The 22,260-nt window shown below is 43.4% G+C and overlaps 1 long non-coding RNA gene across 3 annotated transcripts in view; it reads right to left on the reverse strand.

Moving 5' to 3' along the window:
• Positions 1–3,477: 3,477 nt before the first annotated feature.
• LOC144600857 (uncharacterized) overlaps positions 3,478–22,260 on the reverse strand; it is a 77,989-nt gene continuing 59,206 nt past the window's right edge. For 2 of the 3 annotated variants that reach the window (XR_013548189.1, XR_013548192.1), the window contains exons 4-5: positions 13,051–13,271; positions 7,185–7,824 (exon numbers count right to left, since the gene is read on the reverse strand). This is a non-coding gene — a long non-coding RNA (uncharacterized LOC144600857). Of the gene's footprint in view, positions 3,917–7,184; positions 7,825–13,050; positions 13,272–22,260 lie in introns of those variants that run through there. The other variant, XR_013548191.1, reaches the window with a different exon arrangement.

The raw sequence follows: 22,260 nt of genomic DNA on the forward strand, positions 1-22,260 counted from the left end.
AGCTGGGATGGCGCATTTTCATTTCTCTTTTTTTTTGCAATCATGCAATTTGCGAAATTGTTTCGAGTTTGCACGTAATTTGTCGATGGACGCCTTTCTTCTGTGCTGTTTCTGTGTCGTTTCTTAATAGCACTTTTACACCCAAGGCAAAAAAAAAACAACCCTCTGTCTACATAAACAAATCAACAAATATAAACCCCCTATTGTTGAATGTCAAACCAGCAACTTCACAAATCGTAAATCAATGGTTTGAACATATATATATATTTCACCCTGTGTCTCCCAGCGCTCTAGGTTGAACGAACCGCGCAAAGCTCTGTGCATATTTCATGAAGATCGCTGGACCTATATACGAAGGGACGGGGTGAGTTGTCCCTTCAGATTGGGATGAGATCTGCTTTTGGAATGGAGCACCAGTGGCGGGCTGCTGGGGTCACTTCGCCTGCGTCTTTCTCGATAAGCAGTATTTTGGGAGAACACGACCGGGTGCATCCGCTCTCCGGGGTTGGTGCAGAAAATGCAACCAGAAAACAAGAGAAGGCCCCGAAAAATCGTACAAAACCCAAGGACCTTTTGCACACTGGTAAGGTGAAAGCACTCACCAGCACACACACAGTTTCTCTATTAACGGTTTTAGATGATTATTTTCAGAGCTGCATTCGCTTCCCGCTGCTCCAGTAGCTTATTTAGATGCATATTGTCCGTTATCTTAACCGTATCTCTTGCTAATTTCCCTTCCTCCCCCTCCCTCTCCATACAATTATTCGGTGCAGCGATTATGCCCCCACCCCACCCCTCTGACACTTGTTTCATGATTGGCTTCCAGCGACTTTAAAATTGAGTCGATTGAAATTGCAGTTGTAATGGACATTTGCTTTCCTCCCCATTTCGACTGAGACCAGTATTGGACAGCGACCGTAGCGACCTTTAATACCCCTGCCGCTCTGTTCCACAGTAACCGTTCAGTTGCATAGTAACAGGCAGCGCATGCTTTGTGAATATTTCAACAGAGGAGGGGGATGAAGGTGTAAGAAACGAGGCAGCCGGCGAATCTGGGAAACGGCGCAAAGGAGGGGGCGCGCAAGAGAGGAGGAAGATCGCGAGGACGGTGTTCTCTCGGAATCAGATCTTTCACCTGCAGTCCACCTTCGACCTGAAACCATACCTGAGCAGCGCGGAGAGGGCCGGCTTGGCCACGGCTCTGCAACTCACGGAGACTCAGGTGAAGATCTGGTTTCAGAACCGGCGAAACAAGTGGAAGCGACAGCTTGCTACCGAACTCCAAATTGCACAGCTCGACGGCGTCGAGTCGCTGGTCCTGGAACCGTTGGCGGTGTCTTCACACGAACCCCATGGTTTTCTGCCTCTCCGGAGCGACTTAACACATCTCCCCGCCTCGCTATATGCACACACCTTTCTACCTCACCACGGCGCGCTGCTCCAACACAACGGCCCTTTTCTCTGCCTCGTTGGACAATTATAACAATAGGATTTATTTTTTCCAATGGTCCGATCACGAATCTCACATTTACGGTGATACACTTGGCAAGTTCCCCCCCCCCCCCCCCCCCCCTTCGCGTGTATTGTAAACACATATCCGGCCCAAATTGTTCTGCTGTTACTCGGGTTTGCATTATCAATTGTATGAAGATAGTCTTGTTTAGAATGTGCAGTTCCGAGAAACAAAGATGGTGTTACTTTTTCCATGACATGTCTGTGGTTGAAATGAAAGTGAATACATACAGACATACATCCTTGGACACCACCTATAAGGCAGCCGAGATCTGGGCGACCGAACCTGGGCAGTACTGACATGATTATCAGTAACATTGAGTGTAAGAAAATAACTGCAGATGCTGGTACAAATCGAAGGTATTGATTTCACAAAAATGCTGGAGTAACTCAGCAGGTCAGGCAGCATCTCAGGAGAGAAGGAATGGGTGACGTTTCGGGTCGAGACCCTTCTTCAGACTGATGTCAGGTTACATTGAGTATCAACTTGAGAAATCAGTTACATTGAGATGAGAAGGCGTTTCTTTAGGCATAGGGTAGTGAATCTGTAGAATTATTTGCCACAGAATACTGTCAATGGATATATTTAAGGCAGAGATAGATAGATTCTTGATTAGTACGGGTGTCGGAGGAGAATGGGGTTAGGAAGGAAAGATAGATCAGTCATGATTGAATGGCGGAGTAGACTTGATGGGCCGAATGGCCTAATTCTGCTCCTATCACTCATGACCTTATGATCTGCGTCTGCTTCGCAATGAGTTCATTGGATATGTCCCTCTCGCCATAACATCGGAAATACAGTAATTCCGGTCACTTGCAGACTGGCAGAAGAAAACCGCAAATGCCAAAATAAAACCCTAATCTTTCGTAAAATGTATCGGGATAACGGAAGGTAAAGTTTCTGATTTTGTCAAGAAAATCAAAATACAAAACTATCGAAATTTGTAATTGAAATATAACGTGAGATACCGGGCAAAAGGATGAGAAGGATGAGAGGGGAAACATAAGATTATTAAGGGGTTGGACACGTCAGAGGCAGGAAACATGTTCCCAATGTTGGGGGAGTGCAGAACCAGGGGCCACAGTTTAAGAATAAGGGGTAGGCCATTTAGAACGGAGATGAGGAAAAACCTTTTCAGTCAGAGAGTTGTAAATCTGTGGAATTCTCTGCCTCAGAAGGCAGTGGAGGCCAATTCTCTGAATGCATTCAAGAGAGAGCTAGATAGAGCTCTTAAGGATAGCGGGGTCAGGGGGTATGGGGAGAAGGCAGGAACGGGGTACTGATTGAGAATGATCAGCCATGATCACATTGAATGGTGGTGCTAGCTCGAAGGGCCGAATGGCATCCTCCTGCACCGATTGTCTATTGTCTATTAAATCGGGAGCAATAATTAAGAGAAATTCAGCTCCCCCCCACCCCACTGCGTGCAATTCATTTCCTGCATTTGTATTTGCGAAATTCTATAGGGACCTGATGCAATCAGCAATCATTTCACCGTCGGCTATACCAATGTTAGGCACGATGTGCCTTGCTTTACGTGCTGCGGTTTTCTTCGTCATGTTTTTAAAAAAATAAGCAGTTCGATTAATGGAACATTTAAGAGGCGGTTCCATAAATAAAATCTTTCACAGTGCTGGCAACGCATTAAATACTGCACAGCTCGTAAAGTATGTTCTGAAGGGAAATGCAACACGCGTTATTTAACCCACCCGAATTTGAGTTTAAAATAACAAAACAGGGTGTCTCGCTATGTCTTTATTGACGCTTGGCCGCGTCCGAAATTCAAGACATTTCATCAGCTGACTGCAGTGGATATTTTATTTATCGGTTCACTTATGAAACATGTTTATTTTGCTCAAAAAGCTCTATCTTAATTCAATGCATTCGTCCGAAGTACCCACACCAATGGTGGAACGCAGTTGAAGGTCAAATGACACCGAACATTCTCAGCCAGGTTTTGTTTTTATTAAATTGCACTCCTAACACACATGAATGCATCAGTTCAGCGAGCTTAGTTTTGAAATAGAGCGTGGAAACAGGCTCTTCGGTCCACCGAGGCCGCGCCTATCTGCGATCACCCGCACTAGTTCTGTCCTTCACGTTACGGACATTTTACAAAATCCAATTAACCTACAACCCTGCATATCTTTGGAAGGTTGGAGCAAACCGGAGCACCCGGAGAGGACCCACGCGGTCACAGGAAGAACGTACAAATTCGGTATCAATAGCACCCGTAGGCAGGATCAAACCCGAATCTCTGGCGCTGTAAGGCAGCAACTCAACCACTGCGCCCATGTGCTGCTCAATTGTTCACATTTGCCGCCCAGTTAGTGGCAAACGTTGGCCTAGTATAAGTCAAAGTGACCGTGAATGCCCAGCTGTTCATCCATCATCATTATGTTTCTGTAATTAAAGGAAAACATTGAGTACATTTGAATTGGAACATCCGCGGCTTCCGATTTTAAGAAATGTGCCTATTTTATTCGACACCTACAACTATTGCTTTGTTATTCCTCAGAGTTATTGGCAGAAGGTACGTATCAAAAACAGAATTGTCCCATCGTATTGTGTAAGAAGGAACTGCAGACGCTGGCTTAAACCAAAGGCAGACACAAAAAGCTGGAGTAACTCAGCGGGACAGGCGAAGAGAAGGAATGGGTGACGTTTCGGGTCGAGACCCAAGGGTCACCCATTCCTTCTCTCCGGAGATGCTTCCCATCCCGCTGAGTTACTCCAGCTTTTTGTGTCTATCTTTGTCCCATGCTGTTGGTCCGTTGGAAAGAATATTGTTCTTGTTTTTTTACTAAACGACAATTACCGTGTTTAATCACGCCTGTAATGTAGTTCCTGTAATCCAATCAGTGAAAGATAATTGGGACATGAGTAGAAAGAGCAATCGAGAATGCCATTGTCTATTAAAATATCAACGTGTTTCGTTCCAAATTTGAGCAAATTCATTGACTGAGATGAACGGGGTCGTTCAGTTGTGATTCCAGAAATCCACTCTTGTAAGATTAGTGCCCATATAAACACGTACATGTTTTAAATATACCATTATGTGTTACCTTAAGTAAAGTGTAAAACATTTGTGTCATCATCATACATTACTTAATATAGGATTAATTGATGATAAGATGTACTTTATGATATGATAAGATTATTTTAGTTTTATACTAAGTTTTAAATCCCGTTTTTAAAACAAGTATTGTTCTTAGATGATGCTGAAGCAAGCTATCAAAATCCTTTAATAAAATCAATACGTAAAATAACTTTCGAAACAAATATCACTAAGACAATGAAGGTATTTATTCACAAAATGCTGGTCTGAAGAAGGGTCTCGATCCGAAACGTCACCCATTCCTTCTCTCCTGAGATGCTGCCTGACCTGATGAGTTACTCCAGCATTTTGTGAATAAATACCTTCGATTTGTACCAGCATCTGCAGTTATTTTCTTATACTTCACTAAGACAATGAAATCCACACTTGGAAATGAATCAAATAACATTTGCATTTGCATTATTTTTATTCTTTAAAAAGCCATAATGTATGAGAATGATATTCAAGCATACACCACAGCGTTTTGATAACCCCACAAAACCTCTTGTAAAGGCAATGAACAGAGAGGACACGTGAACCTGTTTCAATAACAGAAGCACGTCTAATGTAATAACGAGTAACAGTGAATTGCATTAACCTTGGGGGCAATGTTGCTCCAAGTCATTTTCCATTCACCGTGCACCTAACTTGCCCTCTCCTCTCTCACGCGATTGTTTAAAAAAAATATATACGTGCTCACACATGCATCTGAGAACCGAACACGCAAAATCCGGTTAATTGTCAATTCCAATAAATCGGATGTAAAGACGACTATATTTCAGAAGCAACTACACAATACGAGAGAAAAACTGCAAACCTATATCACTTTTGGACGAATATGCATCTGAGGACAGTTAAATATTTATGTTAAGCAAGTTCATTTTAAATGATAGATGCGATTAGTTTTGACTAGGGTTTGATTCTAACGATTAAAAAATGAAGCTAAACACATCGTTTTAAATGTTCACGTTTGTTCCATTTGTATATTATCGCGCTAATCTTTTCATGCAGAATGTTCTGCCTTCTTAAACGATATGGATTGGTCGCAGGGAAGAAATACGTCTTGAATTTTGAATTTTGTTCTTTCGCTCAATCGAAATATTTACCAGATGGTGGTAATAAAAAATAACTATTTTTAGTCTGAGTTCCTTTTATTTTACAGTGAAGCAAGCAATCCTCCAATATTTTCCTGCTGTATCAAATAAACCATACTAATTATTGTTTAGAATGATGCAGGTTTTATAAAACTCATCATTCAAGACACGAATTGTTTTTCATTGCTTGTTTTCAATAATGTAAAATGAACAAACATTCTCAACAGAGGCTGCTCGGTTTCACACTACAAAGAAAATTGGTTTAACTCGACATAAGGTCGTCATTCCTATCGAATTTTCAACCAAGTGCTTTGAGTTTTGAACCGCGACTGAAGTAAAATATTGATCGCTGGTAACTATGCGATAGATGGGCATCGTAGCAATAGTTATACAGATCCGTGCAGCTATAAAAGTCAAACACGCCGAGAACTGTAAAAACATAAGAGACATGTAAGTTCTTCCGGAAATTTTAAAACTGGCGAACGGCGGTGTGTAACACCTATGTTTCAAAATGAAGAATCTCAATCACGTTGCTCCATGTTAGTTAATTGTTTGCAAATCAAGTTGGACAATTAGAATGTGTAGGAAGGAACTGCAGATGCTGGTTCAAACCGAAGATAGACACAAAAAGCTGGAGTAACTCAGCGGGACAGTCCTCTCCAGAGATGCTGCCTGTCCCGCTGAGTTACTCCAGCTTTTTGTGTCTATCTATGAACACTTATAATGCAATGTTTCAATTTCCGGTTCCCGTTCTATTTCATTTTACACGAAGCACTAAAACGGAAAGCGCCACATACACACACAAACACACACACACACACACACACACACACACACACACACACACACACACACACACACACACAGTATATACTATATATATACACACACACATACAGTATATACTATATATATATATACACACACACACACACACACACACACACACACACGCACACACACATACAGTATATACTATATATATACACACACACACACACACACACACATTCACGGTAGTTTTTTGAATTCCAGCTTAATTCTGCGGTTCCATTAAAATATGCTTAATATAATTAAATAATTGGAATAATTTTTGAGCCATTGAATAGTTTCACTTAAACGCGAAATTGGCATTATTAAACGACAAATATGAAAAAATAAAACGACATGGAAAGCAGATCGGTAAATATGCCAGTTCACATTTTTCCATCAAATGCAATAGCCTGGTTATATTGCCAGTGGTAATTTGGCGGCTCAGTCCGCGAGGCACAACAGAAAAAGGATCTGTGAATTTCATTGAAACGTTTGCGTTTCGAAATAATCTCAACTTCTTCCGAGTAACTAGCATTATCTGTCCAGCACTGGGATACAAAATACATACATATTTATTTGTAAAGTCACACATGATCATATTCTAATGACGACACTTGGCCCCTTTATTCTAAATATAAGTTTGTTTTTGGATACATGTACGTCCTCCTTTCAAATATTTCCGAAATCATGAGACACATTTAAGTTACGCCCACGATCAGAAACTAAAACGATATACATGTATCTTAATTGTACAAATCTGTTATCCAACCTACCATTTTTTTTCTTTTCGACGTGTATATTTTTATGAATTTTTACTGCGATGCGCTTTTGCAGCTGTACGTTCAAAATACCGAAGGCTTCCTATTAGGGTCAAATTTAGAGGCACAAACGTTATAGCGGGAAAGATAATCCGTCGTCAGATCGAAGATGTGAGGGATTAAAACATACGTTAATTGAGTCAAACGTTCTTCCGGCACTGATCACCTGTGTAGAGTCAGTGGGCACGGTTGAATAGTGGTTGTGTTATTGGACGTCTAGAGGCAGGAGTTCAAATCCCGGCACTGCAGCAATGAAATAAATCTGGATTCGGTGCCGGCTTCGGTGCCGGCTTCGGTAATAGAGGCAACTGCGCGGCTATGAGCATCAAAATGTGTCTTGGGGAAACGAATATTGTTGTTATCAGGTGGTAGATCCAAAATGTTGGCGTAACTCAGCGAGACAGACAGCATCTCTGGCGAGAAAGAATTGGTGACGTTTCGGGTCGAGACCCTTCTTCAGACTGTTTTCAAAGACGAGGGAACCAGGGCCTGGAAAACAGAAGTCATTAATAGAGACGAAAGACAGGGAATGTGAAGTATCTTGGACATAGGTCGGGAGGGATTGAACGGGGGGGGGGGGGGGGTAGGATGGAGTCGAGGTATGTGGAAATTAATTCAGTGGGACAGGAGAAGGCAGAAACAATGGGTCCACCAGGATAAAATCAGAGATGGTCTGTGAGATTATGGCCTGGTGTTCATCTGTGGGGGTCATAGAAACATAGAAAATAGGTGCAGGAGTAGGCCATTCGGCCCTTCGAGCATGCACCGCCATTCAATATGATCACGGCTGATCATCCAACTCAGTATCCCGTACCTGCCTTCTCTCCATACCCCCTGATCCCTTTAGCCACAAGGGCCACATCTAACTCCCTCTTAAATATAGCCAATGAACTGGCCTCAACTACCTTCTGTGGCAGAGAATTCCACAAATTCACCACTCTCCGTGTGAAAAAAAACTTTCTCATCTCGGTCCTAAAAGACTTCCCCCTTATCCTTAAACTGTGACCCCTTGTTCTGGACTTCCCCAACATCGGGAACAATCTTCCTGCATCTAGCCTGTCCAACCCCTTAAGAATTTTGTAAGTTTCTATAAGATCCCCCCTCAATCTTCCAAATTCCAGCGTGGTCCAAGGATAAGTAGGAGGAGGTGTCTGAGAACTGTGAAGAAGGGCCTCGACCCGAAATGTCACCCATTCCTTCTCTCTAGAAATGCTGCTTATCCCGCTGAGTTACTCCAGCATGTTGTGTCTATCTTCGGTGTATAACCTGCCTCTGCAGATCCTTCGTACGCACTACCTATAGTAGTCTGAAAATCAGTCTGAAGAAGGGTCTCGACCCGAAACGTCACCCATTCCTTCTCTCCCGAGATGCTGCCTGACCTGCTGAGTTACTCCAGCATTTTGTGAATAAATCTACCTATAGTTAATCTGGTCTGGTCTATATCTTACACCGCACCACCGCAATCTGGTTGACACTTAACCTTTCTCTAGCCTATAACTTTAGAACCCCACCAGTTACACCAACGTGCTACTGAAACAAGAGAAGACATAATAAAGAGATGCCCCGTCCAAAATCCAACAAGACTGGCCACGTATAACCTTGACTGCAAGACCATTCCAGGGATCCCTGTGGATCGAATCGAGGAGGGGGGGGTTGCATTGTCTGTCAATAGTCAATAGTCAATTTATTTGTCACATACATATAAATGTGCAGTGAAATGAAAAATGACCCGCAGTTCAACAATAAGACCAATAAGAATAAGCAATAAAAATATGCAATAACACATACAATCATAAACTAACACCAAACAAAAGAAACATCCATCACAGTGAGTCTCCTCCATCTAGACTTCTAAAAGTCTTTTCCTGTCAGGACTAAAATATTTACTGGTAGCTCCAGAATGTCGCAAAAGCAGCTCTCATCTAGGGGGGAAAAAACATGTCAAATATTCATTCCTTTCCTCAGCCGCTGAAGCATCGCAAAAACTAATGGAGAGTTCTCGAAAACATTTTCTAAGCCTGTCATTCGGAGGGGAAGGGGCAGCAAATGCATCTCGAGTTCCTTTCCAAGCCACTCGTTATCTTAACCTAGAATTATATAACTTATCACATACAAATATATAATAATATATATAATAGCCGTGTTAAAAAAACAATTCAGTCCAGCTGAAGTACTGTACCCCCCTTTGCTTCTTACGACAGAGTATATTATTTTACTTCTTACTGCAGTTTTGGTCTCCTAATCTGAGGAAAGACATTCTAGCCTTAGAGGGAGTACAGAGAAGGTTCACCAGATTGATCCCTGGGATGGCAGGACTTTCATATGAAGAAAGACTGGATAGACTAGGCTTATACTCGCTGGAATTTAGAAGACTGAGGGGGGATCTTATAGAAACATATAAAATTCTTAAGGGGTTGGAGAGGCTAGATGCGGGAAGATTGTTCCCGATGTTGGGGAAGTCCAGAACCAGGGATCACAGCTTAAGGATAAGGGGAAAGTCTTTTAGGACCGAAATGAGAAAACATTTCTTCACACAGAGAGTGGTGAGTCTGTGGAATTCTCTGCCACAGAGGGTAGTTGAGGCCAGTTCATTGGCTATATTTAAGAGGGAGTTAGATGTGGCCCTTGTGGCCCAAGGGATCAGGGTGTTTGGAGAGAAGGCAGGTACAGGTTACTGAGCTGGATGATCAGCCATGATCATATTGAATGGCGGTGCAGGTTCGAAGGGCCGAATGGCCTACTCCTGCACCTATTTTCTATGTTTCTATGTTTCAAAGTACTGTATTCCCTTTACTTCTTACAGTAAAGTTATAGTTTCGTTTAGAGTTTTGAGATACAGCATGGAAACAGGCACTTCGGATCACCAAGTCAATGCCGACAATTTAATGAATCGTGAATAAGAAAATTATTAGCCAAGTATGTACACATACAAGGAATTTGCCTTGGTGCTTTGCTCGCAAAAGGGTAAAACACGATATATACAGCAGACAATTAAAAATAAAATATTATAACTTAAACATGGAAAAATAAAGTACCAGTGGAAAAAAAAGCCTGCAGACTTTTGGCTGTTGAGTGGAGCTACTGCTGACACGAGTTCCCACTTTCTTATCCACTACCTACACAGTCGGAGCGAGTTTACAGAGGTCCATTGACCTTCAAACCTTTACGCCTTTTGGGATGTGGGAGGAAACCGGGGCATCCGGAGGTAACCCACGCGGTCACAGGGAGGACGTGCAAACTCGCACGGCCAGCACCCGAGGTCTGAGTCGAACCCTGCATCTCTGATGCATTGGGGCAGCAGCTCTACCCGTTGCGCCACTGTACAGTCAAGAATATGGAGGGAAGAGTGATATTGAAAACAAGTATACATACCCCTTTACTTACAATTCGCGAGAAAAAAAAACCTAAGCTCGCACATCGAGATGGATCAATTGTAAAGCTGCCCTCATGATTCAATTTTCAGACACTACCAAAGCACTTTCGGGTCTGTTTTCACTTTGAGGGGTCAGAATATTTCACCTGGCATCCCTTCAAAAGCGTTGGGGAAAAAAGTGGTATAAATATGATATGACCTCTGGCGGTTAAGGCGAGAAGGCGGGGGATTGGGTTTAGGAGGAAGATAGATCAGCCATGATTGAATGGCGGAGTAGACTTTAAGAGGCGAATGGCCTAATTCTGCTCCTATCACTGATGATCTTAATGAAAATCTGTTGGGCCTTTCAAAGAATCTGGGTCTACGTCCTCATACCTGTTGTCCAACTGTTTTCAGTAAGTCCACTTTAACCTGCCTATTTGGAGGGCAGGGAAAAGACTTCAGCTTAAAACCTGCAGTGAGTATTTTTGCTCCTGATCCGAGATGATTCATTTAATCACCGGTTTAAATAAATTACTTTCTCTGATAATGCACGTCTGATGGTTTTTTGCATCGGAGAAGGCGGGAGATTGGGGTTAGGAGGGAAATAGATCAGCCATGATTGAATGGCGGAGTAGACTCCTATCACTGATGATCATAATGAAAAGGGCAAAAAGTACTGGAGTAACTCAGCGGGTCAAACAGCATCTCTGGAGAACAAGGGGAGGTGACCTTGCGGGTCGGATCCCTTCTTTATTTATATGTCAGACATCTTCAGTCCAGATCGGAAACGTCGCCTATCCATCTTCTCTGGAAATGCTACCTGACCCGCTGAGTTACTCCAGCACTTTGTGTCATTTTGTGTAAACCAGCACATGCAGTTTCTACATAACCTATCCATCAAAACTACTCAACGCTTTTTTCACAAAATTGCATTTGCGATGCGCATTTTAAAACTGCCCCGATCCAAACACCCCCCCCCCCCCACCTGTGCGAAAAAGTTACCCCTCAGCTTCCCATTAAATCTTCCCCTCTCACCCTTGGTCCTTTGCACCAGACTTCCCCATTGCCCTATATTCCAACTGACCTCTTCCACTATTTATCTATCGCCCCAAGTGTAAATGACAGTTGAAAATGTTCCCTGCACTGAAACCACGGTGGTCCCTCGTGAAGAAAACCTTCTCAGTGCGGTCAGCTCCTGCCGTACCCCATCACCATCCTCCCTTTAGTTAATTTGCCGAATTTACCATAGAAATTGAAAGACTGGAGCGACTAGGCTTGTATACACTGGAATTTAGAAGGATGAGATAGGATCTTATCGAAACATATAAGATTATTAAGGGGTTGGACACGTTAGAGGCAGGAAACATGTTCCCAATGTTGGGGGAGTCCAGAACCAGGGCCCACAGTTTAAGAATAAGGGGTAGGCCATTTAGAACGGAGATGAGGAAAAACTTTTTCAGTCAGAGCGTTGTGAATCTGTGGAATTCTCTGCCTCGGAAAGCAGTGGAGGCCAATTCTCTGAATGCATTCAAGAGAGAGCTGGATAGAGCTCTTAAGGATAGCGGAGTCAGGGGGTATGGGGGGAAGGCAGGAACGGGGTATTGATTGAGAATGATCAGCCATGATCACATTGAATGGCGGTGCTGGCTCGAAGGGCCGAATGGCCTCCTCCTGCACCTATTGTCTATTGTCTAAATTATTCATCTTTCCAATGAAAACCCGTCCAGAAAGTCCACGACGCCACAGCGGGCTTCCCCCTTGTCCACACGTCGCCTTTCACCAGTTTGAGCGCAGTGGCTGCAGTGAAAAATACATATCGACCATCAGTCTGTATTTGGCCACTGCAATCGCTTGATTTTAAAGATCATCTGCGTTGGGCAACGCCGTTGCAGTGAGCTGTTCAAAAACAAGCACCGATGCAAAAAAAATAAAAAATCAGACGTGCATTATTAGAGAAATTAATTTATTCAAACGGGTGATGAAATAAATCATCTCGGATCAGGACTATTCACTGCAGGTTTTAAGCTGAAGTCTTTTCGCTGCCCTTCAAATAGGCAGGTTAAAGTGGACTTGCTGAAAACAGTTGGACAACGTAGACCCAGATTCTTTGAAAGGCCCAACAGATTTCAGTGTAATTGTCAATTCAGCCCCCGGGATGGAACCAGGAAATTCAATCCATTCCCGGTCGATAGGAGAGGAAGGCGCTGACTTACAGAAATGCACAGTGAAAACCGCAAGTTTGGCCGCTTGACAGTTCAGACAAAATATATCACTTTATGGCGACAGGAATATGGTGGAAGGCAGCTGGTGGAATTTCATTAAAAAAATTGCAAAGCGCCTGTATAGAGTTTCGTACTTACATGAACGTTTTATGCGACGCTGGTCAATCAAAGGCGGAATCGCAAATCCTACGGTTGTCAAATGAGGGCGACTTTAATTTCGCGCCGCGTGTTTAAGGTGATTTGTTCGCTGTGACAGAGGTTAAGCTGCAGGGAAGAGGTTAAGTAAACGAACATCGTGAAGTCCCATTAGGACAATCTGGTCAGATGTCCGTGTGCTACCTGTCGAGTCTGGTTTTGTCCTGGAAAGAAAGGGAAGATTTCGTTTAAAAGAAAGAAACTGAGAAATATTGTCCGGCGCTTCAGCAGTAATACGGACAAGCACGGAATCGCCGCTACAGTTTTAATCGTGATAAACATTGCAATCGCTTGCAAATCCTTTTGAGATGTCAAATAGATGTGTCCGGGCAAGTTATGTCAAACGGAATATATATATATATATAAATATATATATATAGTATAAGAAAATAACTGCAGATGCTGGTACAAATCGATTTATTCACAAAATGCTGGAGTAACTCAGCAGGTCAGGCAGCATCTCAGGAGAGAAGGAATGGGTGACGTTTCGGGTCGAGACCCTTCTTCAGTCTGAAGAAGGGTCTCGATTCGAAACGTCACCCATTCCTTCTCTCCCGAGATGCTGCCTGACCTGCTGAGTTACTCCAGCATTTTGTGAATAAATTATGTCAAACGGAGTAGTGAGCTGAAAGTTAAAAGTGCAAATAGTGATCAAGATAGCGGGGGGTGGGGGGGGGGGGGGTGGAAGTTTAATTTAAGGTTTTAATTCATTCACCATTGACCGGTTTAGCTACAAAGTGCCATGGAATGTTGTCATAGTGGGAAAAACAGTGTAGATGCAGTGTCATACAAGGAAGGGAAGCCAAAACTCTCAGTCTGAACTTCAGCTGCTCCTCGGGTCTGTCTCGTTTAACATTCTCTTTGCAGAATGGCATGCCCTTTATCAGTCATTGAGATGCTTGCTGTCTGTAGGCGTTGAATTTTGATCCATGAATGGAGGCGGAGAACAATGAACAGTGAGAAGATGTGGAAATTCTAATTCATTTCTGTGGCCGACCATGTAACAGCCGCCCGGGCGACTACAATGGATTTGTAAACTGAAACTGTGAACAACAAGCTGGAAAGAGCGCAGAGAAGACTTAGCAGGGTGCTTCCAGGACTCGAGGGTCTGAGCGCGAAGGGAAAAGGTTGAGCAGGCTAGGACTTCATTCATTGGAGAGCTGGATGCTGAGGGGCGATGAATAGAAACATAGAAAATAGGTGCAGGAGGAGGCCATTCATTGTGATCATAGAAACATAGAAACATAGAAAATAGGTGCAGGAGTAGGCCATTCGGCCCTTCGAGCCTGCACCGCCATTTAATATGATCATGGCTGATCATCCAACTCAGTATCCCGTATCTGCCTTCTCTCCATACCCCCTGATCCCTTTAGCCACAAGGGCCACATCTAACTCCCTCTTAAATATAGCCAATGAACTGGCCTCAACTACCTTCTGTGGCAGAGAATTCCACAGATTCACCACTCTCTGTGTGAAAAAAAACTTTCTCATCTCGGTCCTAAAAGACTTCCCCCGTATCTTTAAACTGTGACCCCTTGTTCTGGACTTCCCCAACATCGGGAACAATCTTCCTGCATCAAGCCTGTGCAACCCCTTAAGAATTTTGTACGTTTCTATAAGATCACCCCTCAATCTTCTAAATTCCAGTGAGTACAAGCCGAGTCTATCCAGTCTTTCTTCATATGAAAGTCCTGCCATCCCAGGAATCAATCTGGTGAACCTTCTCTGTACTCCCTCTATGACAAGAATGTCTTTCCTCAGATTAGGAGACCAAAATTGTATGCAATACTCCAGGTGTGGTCTCACCAATGCCCTGTACAACTGCAGCAGAACCTCCCTGCTCCTATACTGAAATCCCCTCGCTATGATTGCCAACATACCATCATGGCTGATCATCCACAATCAGTAACCTGTGCTCAACGTCTCCCCATATCCCCTGATTCCACTAGCCCCTAGAGCTCTATCTAACTCTCTCTTAAATTCATCCAGTGACTTGGTCTCCACTGTCCTCTGTGGCAGAGAATTCCACAAATTCACAACTCTCTGGGTGAAAAAGTTCCTTCTCACCTCAGTTTTAAATGGCCTCCTCTTTATTCTAAGACTGTGGCCCCTGGTTCTGGAATAGAGGTGTATAAAATCATGAGGGGGGATGGGGTGAATGCACAGAGTTTTTTTTTAAACAGGATCAGGAAATCAACAGCTCGGGGGCAACTGGAGGTTTGAGGTAAGAGGAGAAACATTTAATAGGAAGCTGAGGGGCAATTTTCTTTTCAGATGGACAGTGTCCATTACATGAAACAAGCAGCCTGAGGAATAGTTGAGGCAAATAAAATAATGACATTTAAAATATATTTAGATGGATAGAAAATGTTTTGAGGGATATGAGACAAATGTGGGTAGATGGGTCATCTTGGTTGCCCTGGACGAGCTGTGCCAATGGGCCTGTTTCCATACTATTTGACTATGTGACTCAAAAGTAATAAATACAAGCATGTTGGCACACTATGGTAACTATTACATACAACATCAATTACTCCTACCAAAACATTAACGTTACAATGAAGTTCATAAGTTTATAAGCTCCAGGAGCAGAATAAGGCTATTTGGCCCATCAAGTTTGCTCCACCATTGAATCACAATTGATCTATCTTTCCCTCTCAACCCCATTCTCCTGCCTTCGCCCCATAACCTCTGACACCCGTACTAAAGAATCTGTCAATCTCCGCCTTCAAAATATCCATTGACATGGCCTAACACTGTCATCTGTAGCAATACGTTCCACAGACTGACTAAAGAAATTCCTCTAATCTCCTTTCTAAAGCTATGTCATTTTATTCTGAGTCTGTGGCCTCTGTTGCTAGACTGCCCCACTTGTGCAAACACCCTCTTGACATTGACTCTGTCCAGTCCTTTTACTATTCGGTAAGTTTCAATGAGGTAATAAGAAATACTTTGAAAAGCAACCAAGAATTATTGGCCAAAATGTAACATATTTAACCTGTCAAAATTGGCAGCACACTCATCTCAGTCTTAGGTGTTCAATCCCACCACAGGTCATTCTTGCAGAAGCCAAGTTATTGCTTGGTCAAAGCAAATATCTGTTTCATGACTGTTCCAGTATTTCATGTGGGCATGAGGAAGCATTGGCTGAAAATGTAATATAGACAATAGACAATAGGCCATTCGGCCCTTCAAGCCAGCACCACCATTCAATGTGATCATGGCTGATCATTCTCAATCAGTATCCCGTTCCTGCCTTCTCCCCATACCCCCTGACTCCGCTATCCTTAAGAGCTCTATATAGCTCTCTCTTGAATGCATTCAGAGGATTGGCCTCCACTGCCTTCTGAGGCAGAGAATTCCACAGATTTACAACTCTCTGACTGAAAAGGTTTTTCCTCATCTCCATTCTAAATGGCCTACCCCTTATTCTTAAACGGTGGCCCCTGGTTCAGGACTCCCCCAACATTGGGAACATGTTTCCTGCCTCTAACGTGTCCAACCCCTTAATAATCTTATATGTTTCGATAAGATCCCCTCTCATCCTTCTAAATTCCAGTGTATACAAGCCTAGTCGCTCCAGTCTTTCAACATATGACAGTCCCACCATTCCGGGAATTAACCTAGTAAACCCTTTGCTGCACGACCTCAATAGCAAGAATATCCTTCCTCAAATTTGGAGACCAAAACTGCACACAGTACTCCAGGTGCGGTCTCGCTAGGACCCTGTACAACTGCAGAAGGACCTCTTTGCTCCTATACTCAACTCCTCTTGTTATGAAGGCCAACATTCCATTGGCTTTCTTCACTGCCTGCAGTACCTGCATGCTTCCGTTCAGTGACTGATGCACTAGGACACCCAGATCTCGTTGTAGTCCCCTTTTCCTAACTTGACACCATTCAGATAATAATCTGCCTTCCTATTCTTAGCACAAAAGTGGATAACCTCACACTTATCCACATTAAACTGTATCTGCCATGCATCCGCCCACTCACACAACCTGTCCAAGTCACCCTGCAACCTCATAGCATCTTCCTCACAGTTCACACTACCACCCAGCTTTGTATCATCTGCAAATTTGCTAATGGTACTTTTAATCCCTTCATCCAAGTCATTAATGTATATTGTAAGCTGTAATATTTTCCATTCTCGCTCATAATTTCTGATTACATGCCAGTGGTCCATTTTGAGGAATACTTGGAATGTCAAAACAAAGAACTACCGATGTTGGTTAATATACAAAAGGATACAAAATGCTGGAGCAACTCAGCAGGCCAGGCAGCATGTCTGGAAAACATGGATAGGTGATATTTTGGGTTGAGACCCTCCTTCAGACTGATTGCAAGGGGGAAAAAAAGTTTAAAAGGGGAACGGCATGGCAAAGCAGGACAGGTAATAGGTGGGCATTGACAAGGAGGGTTTTGATAGGCAGATGGTTGGCACGAAGGCCAGAGATAAGAGCAGAAGGAGCGAGACAGGTAATGACGAGTTGTGGATTGTGAAGCCAGAGGGAGGAAGGTAGCAGGAAGGGGGGGTGAGGAGGGAGGGAAAGTCAGTGGGAGTCCAGATAGGGCAAAGGAGAGAGAATAGGTGGGGAGGAATACAGAGGGGATGAGGAAGAAGGGGTTTTGGAGGCAGTTAGTTAACCTTAAATTGGAGAATTCAATGTTCATATGGTTGGGTTGTAAAGTACCCAAGAGGAATATCAGGTGCTGTTTCTCCAGTTTGCATGTGACTTTGTCCTTGCAATGGACCGCCCCAACCCACCCCACACATCCCCCTTTCACCCCCCTCCACCTTCCCTCCCGTGTGCCCCACCTGGACCTCTGTCTATTTCCCCCCTCTCCCCTCCCTCCCTCCCTCTCTCTATCTTCACAATCTGGCCTTTGTTCCAACCATCTGCCTACCCATAACCCCCTTCGCCTATGGCCACCATTACCTGCCTCAGTTTGCCCTGCCTCTCCCCTTTTCCAGCCTTCTCCTCCTTCCCTACAATCAGTCTGAAGAATGGTCTCAACCCAAAACATCACCTATCCATGTTCTCCATAGATGCTGCCCGACCTGCTGAGTTACTCCAACATCCTTCTGGCCTCTTGGGAAATACTTCCTTCAACGTGGCAACACTGAGATGAAGTTTGACTTTTTTTGTCCATGCTAGACTTGCATTTTACAACATTTTCACAAAGCTTCTCTCCATCCTCACCAATTGCGTTGACAAATGAATTTGCAAAAAAAATTGGAACAATGAGCAATTCAGACAAAGGGTGGTGGGTGTGTGGAATAAGCTGCCACAGGAGGTAGTTGAGGCAGGGACTATCCTCACATTTAAGAAACAGTTAGACAGGTACATGGATTGGACAGCTTTGGAGGGATTTGGACCTAACGCGGGCAGGTGGGACTAGTGTAGCTGGGACATGTTGGCCGGTGTGGGCACGTTGGGCCGAATGGCCAGGTTCCACACTGTATCACTCAATGACTCTATAATGACTGTGCCATTTCAAGGTTAGAAGAACCACCCCAGAAATGCCAATACATAGTCCCCTAAATACAAAGCAAAACTGAAGGATACATCCATCCCTTCCTCAATTGGGACTTTTCTGCAGTGACAGTATATGTAACTGCAGGCCCTCCCCAGCTTACAAATGTCTGGCTTCTGAACAGTCCATACATGGGAATGATTGTTTGGGAGACCTGTAAGACTGGTGGCATGGATCTACTGTCTGCCATGGAGTTGCAGGCATTTTCTGCCTTTAGGGAACTCTGTTTCCAATTTGGGAGCACATTTCAATTTGCAAACTTTCCGAGTTTGCTTCGTTTAGTTCATTGTCGTGTACCGAGGTACAGTGAAAAGAGTTATGAACTGTTCACAAGAATGGAAAGAAGCTGCCACAAGCTGGGGAACAACCCGCTCTACAAGTGAAATCATCACATGGTTACACAACGAAGTGTGCAACATTCACATGATACCCTTGGAAGTACTGAAACAGTCTACTCGATATTCAATTCCTCGATCAGCACCAAAAATATGGATTCATAGATCGCAGAAGACAAATTTTGAAATGTTATGAATTCTGACGAAATGCATTTGACCTGATATTTAACTTTGTTTCTCTCTCCACAAATACTGCTGAGTATTTTAATGTTCTTATTTCAGATTACCCATAGAACAGTGCCTGGTTTTCGTTCTAGTTTATCCTTTTATTTTTGGATGAGTTTGACATTCGTCAGAACTGTAACAGGTCGCCAAATAACATTTTCTATTATCTTCTCATTAACTCAGAACCAACACTGGCGACAAGTTTGTTGCAGATGGGAGTTGAGAAGGACAGATGACTGGGATAGGAGTGAACTGGGTAACCTGCAGGATGAACTAGGAATACAATTAGGCAATTTCAAAATTTCTCAAGTGCTATGGAAAATTAATGGTGTTAAGTGAATTTGAGCATGTTTCTGGGCGTCTTCATCCTCATCACAAACAGCATTTCATTTTTGGGGGAGAATTTTGCATTTATTAGCATGTTTTCCAGTACAAAATTTACTGAAGGAAACTAATTGTAATCAACGCTAAAATTCAGTAAGCTATCCAATCTTATTTATGTGAAGAAATGCCGGTCATAATGCACATACTGAACAACCGTCGCTTACAAAACCTGATCATTATTTGACGGAACAATCACATTACTTATAGCTGAACTACATGCTCAGAGTACTGCTCACAGTGTAAATGGACCTTTCCCAGCATGAGCTTTTGTCTATACAAATGACATCAATCTCGATGAATGACAGAAGATAACAACAGTTGCCTCACAAACAGCCGAGTGGATCAGGTTGCAGGAAACATAAGTATTTGGCACCCAAGAGTTTAATCACTTGGGCTTTACAGGCAGCTTTGTGTTCATTTCAACCTCTCAGACAAGCAGAGTCTACGCAGCCTGAAGAAGGATCTCGACCGGAAATATCACCTATCCATGCTCTCCAGAGATGCTGCCTGACTTGCTGAATTACTCCAGCACTTTTGTATCATTTTGTACATTGACCAGCATCTGCAATTCCTTCTTTCTACAGTGTTTCTGCAGGTTATGTTTCCATAAGGTAGTTCTCTCTGACATCTGTACTTTCATAAAACCACAAGTGCAAGCCCCTGCACATGCCAGGACTGTCCTTGCAGTGAAATAAAAGTCGCCTTCTCACCCTACGCACCGTCTCATCTTCTCAGCATCATTCCAGCCTGCAGCAGGTGATCACTATATCTTATTACCATATAACCATATAACCATATAACAACTACAGCACGGAAACAGGCCCGTTCGGCCCTTCCAGTCCACGCCGACCACTCTCCCTGACCTAGTCTCATCTACCTGCTCTCAGACCATAACCCTCTAATCCCCTCTTATCCATATACCTATCCAATTTACTCTTAAATAATAAAATCGAGCCAGCCTCCACCACTTCCACCGGAAGCCCATTCCATACAGCCACCACCCGCTGAGTAAAGAAGTTACCCCTCATGTTACCCCTAAACTTTTGTCCCTCAATTCTGAAGCTATGTCCCCTTGTTGGAATCTTCCCCACTCTCAAAGGGAAAAGCCTACCCACGTCAACTCTGTCCGTCCCTCTCAAAATGTTAAAAACCTCTATCAAGTCCCCCCTCAACCTTCTACGCTCCAAAGAATAAAGACCCAACCTGTTCAACCTCTCTCTGTAGCTTAAGTGCTGAAACCCAGGCAACATTCTAGTAAATCTCCTCTGTACCCTCTCCATTTTGTCGACATCTTTCCTATAATTTGGCGACCAGAACTGCACACCATACTCCAGATTCGGCCTCACCAATGCCCTGTACAATTTTAACATTACATCCCAACTTCTATACTCGATGCTCTGATTTATAAAGGCAAGCATACCAAATGCCTTCTTCACCACCCTATCCACATGAGATTCCACCTTCAGGGAACAATGCACAGTTATTCCCAGATCCCTCTGTTCCACTGCATTCCTCAATTCCTTACCATTTACCCTGTACGTCCTATTTTGATTTGTCCTACCAAAATGCAGCACCTCACACTTATCAGCATTAAACTCCATCTGCCATCTTTCAGCCCACTCTTCCAAAAGGCCCAAGTCTCTCTGTAGACTTTGAAACTCTACTTCATTACTAACTACACCACCTATCTTAGTATCATCTGCATATTTACTAATCCAATTTGCCACACCATCATCCAGATCATTAATGTAAATGACAAACAACAGTGGACCCAACACAGATCCCTGGGGCACTCCACTAGACACTGGCCTCCAACCTGACATACAATTGTCAACCATTACCCTCTGGTATCTCCCATTCAGCCATTGTTGAATCCATCTTGCAACCTCACTATTAATACCCAACGGTTACACGTGATAATAATAAATAGACCAAATTAATAAATATATGCCACACCTCCCTCTTTGATAGAAACATAGAAACATAGAAAATAGGTGCAGGAGTAGGCCATTCCTCAATTAGGAGACCAAAACTGTACGCAATACTCCAGGTGTGGTCTCACCAATGCCCTGTACAACTGCAGCAGAACCTCCCTGCTCCTATACTCAAATCCCCTCGCTATGAATGCCAACATACCATTCGCTTTCTTCACTGCCTGCTGCACCTGCATGCCTACTTTCAATGACTGGTGTACCACGACACCCAGGTCATGTTGCATCTCCCCTTCTCCTAATCGGCCACCATTCAGGTAATAGTCTGCTTTCCTGTTCTTGCCACCAAAGTGGATAACCTCACATTTTCTCACTAGTCTAGAAGCATGGACATTGACCACTTCTCTCCCCATCTGCCAAGATTAGAGGGCATAAATGACATTGAATGCAGCAGTTAGACCAGGCATGTGAATTTACTGCCATTGCAGTCTTCTCCAAAGCTCAGGCACTCAAAAAACACTTCTTGTGGCTATTAGATGTCCCACTCTCAAAACCAAAATATTCTTTAGCAACAAATAATTACATGTTCTTGAGGTTTACTTGGTGATAGACCACCAGAGAATCTTTCCAGTGGCCAATTCCAGGGATGCCTGTCGCCTGCATTTATTGATAGTCTATGCCTCTCATCTATGCCTCTCATCTTTCAAGGGCCACACTGAAGGATGGATTTGAGGGAAACA

This window comes from Rhinoraja longicauda, chromosome 1, assembly GCF_053455715.1.
Source record: "Rhinoraja longicauda isolate Sanriku21f chromosome 1, sRhiLon1.1, whole genome shotgun sequence".
Classification (NCBI taxonomy): domain Eukaryota; kingdom Metazoa; phylum Chordata; class Chondrichthyes; order Rajiformes; family Arhynchobatidae; genus Rhinoraja; species Rhinoraja longicauda.